The sequence below is a fragment of the Pteropus vampyrus genome, unplaced genomic scaffold (genome assembly GCF_000151845.1).
Source record: "Pteropus vampyrus isolate Shadow unplaced genomic scaffold, Pvam_2.0 Scaffold591, whole genome shotgun sequence".
NCBI lineage: Eukaryota > Metazoa > Chordata > Mammalia > Chiroptera > Pteropodidae > Pteropus > Pteropus vampyrus.
The window spans coordinates 87808-90328 of record NW_011889372.1 but is presented as its reverse complement, the minus strand read 5'-3'; the positions used below and the strand labels follow the sequence as shown (position 1 = coordinate 90328).

General features: G+C 33.9%; 1 pseudogene; it reads right to left on the bottom strand.

The window, feature by feature from the left end:
* LOC105308553 overlaps nucleotides 1-312 on the bottom strand; it is an 803-nt pseudogene extending 491 nt beyond the window's left edge.
* Nucleotides 313-2521: the final 2209 nt, after the last annotated feature.

Below are 2521 nucleotides of genomic sequence, written 5' to 3'. Positions count from 1 at the left end.
AAAACAAGTAGAAGTGCAGCATGCATGCAAGGAAGGAGATGGTTTTATCCTTGTTTAAGATATTGAACAGCATCTTTGGCACGATGTTCGTAGAATAGCAAAAATCCACAAAGGACAGGTGGCTGAGGAAAAGTACATGGGAGTGTGGAGTCGAGAGCTGACCTGAATCAGTGCAACCATGCCTAGATTGGCTAAAACTGTGACTCCGCAGATCAGAAGGAACAGCAGGGAGAGAAAGACTCTCAGCTCAGGGACATCTGATAATCCAACAAGAATAAACTCGGTCACAATGGTACAATTCTCCTCCCCCATTTCCACCATGTGTCAGGTTTCAAACCAAATGATAAGTTCCGTGTTTCTTCTGAAATGAGAATAAGAAAGAAAACACACCTTTATATAAACTTAAGAAAAATATAACATTGATATCAAATGGTGTATGTAATTTAAATATAATTGTCAAATGATTTAGACGTTTGATGTCTCAGCAAGATTCCACCGACCAAAGTTAATCTAAGTATCAAAGGAAATCTGTGATTCCCAACTGTTATCTACCACAATAAATTGATGAATCGAATGAGGTGTTTTGATGGACTTTGGAATAGATTCAACTGTATACTGTAAAACAATATGAGATCATTTCCTGTTCCCTGAAATGTATAATAAGTTCCGTCCAACTAGGATAACAACGATTGTGATACTATACCAAATACACTAATTTATTTTTAGTTCTATTGATAGCATAAATTTGCAACATGTGAAGTCATGTACAAATTCTCTTGTTAGAGAGTGTGAGAAATTTCTTTGAAATTGATGGCTCATAAGGACTCCTTCAATTTGGAATTAGGTAGAATAAAAAAAAATGATATTTTAAAATATATTCTCATTTTATCATACTTTCACTCATCAAATTAACAAAGTGATTTAATTAGTTATAATGATAGTGACCAATATCAATAATGACCCAGAAAGATATAAATCTTGTATAAACCTTTTTGGAGAGCAATTAGGCAACATATAGCCAAAGTCTTAACACTGATAACAATAAAAGCTATCTGATACATTTCATCTGATACATTTTATTCTTAGGAAGCTGTTATACGAAATGTTGAATTACATTTACAAATCGTGTAAACTGTATCTAAAGCTACATTGTTTACCATATTTACAATTGGAAAAATTAAATGTCAAAAATAGAGCAATCGTTAACTATATATCGTATCTAAATTAGAAAGTTATCACGTTATTTAAATGACGTTTTGAAGAAGATTATTTTTTTTTAAAATACCTAGTACCCCTGGTGTGTATATGTATGTTTAAATAAAATGTTGAGGGTAAATACAGATGACAGAAATATCATTTTATCACTTTGTTTGGATACAGCTCTAGAAAGATAAATCTTTTATCCATATTGAAAACGAGGTAAGTGAAAACTTTTCCAGGTTTTCTCGGGTAGTTGTTTGGGGGCGGTGGTTACATTGCATGTTGTATACAAGTGAGATTTGCCATTCAGGCCTGTTCCTAAAGAAAAAGCATATGGAGGTTGAGAAATTTTATTCTCTGCCCAGTCTCCTAGACAAGAGGAGTATACGCATGACGTGACACAATATATATAGCAATGAGATTTTAGACTGGAAATGTAAGCTGGTATTTTCTCCATGTATTGAGCCAATTTTAAAGAAGTGGAAAAAAAATCATCTTCCTGAGGTCATGATTTACTCATTACCTGACTAGGAAAAATAAAAAAAAACCTGAATTATTTGTCCACTTCGAAGTTAAAACAGGAAAATCAACTTGGAAAATTATCTTTCTAAAGTTCTAGGCTAATAACAAGAAATCAATTTATGATGAAACCAAAACAAATCTTAAAAACGTTCACTTCCTCTACTGAGCAGAAAGAATTCACATGTCCTGACTCTCCATTCTCTCTGTCACCATATCTCAGGCATATAATCCAACCCTCTGAATTAGGGTGACAATTAAGGAACACTTCCACGGTCATAATTTTCAGATCCCATGACAAAATTATAGTGGAGAAAGAAAGAGAGAGTGGGAGAGAGAAAGACAGAGAGACAGAGACAGAGACAGAGACAGAGACAGAGACAGAGACAGAGACAGAGGATTGGGCTGTCATTTGTTTATATTCTTTCATATATATCATAGTTTGATGTTGCAGAGGAAATTGTTTTGATTTTATCAAAACTCACTCAATATTAAAGACAACGAATTTAAAACAGTAAGTACACGGGAATCTGGTTTAGGTTAAAATGTTCTCTAATAAAAGAGAGATGAATTAGCTATATCTTTTCAACTATTGTTTGCTGGGCAAAGATATCCATTTCCTTTTCAAGTATGAGAGCCTGATTCTAGCTAACGAACCTGAAGCACAGACGTTTCCTCCCATGTGCTGAAAACATTGGGACCAGTACCATTAGAGACTTATACTGTAACTTAAGCCCCAGGGGAATGGGTCTCTCAAGTTCCAAATCAATCATTAAACCCTAATAATTAAAAACAAGTTAAA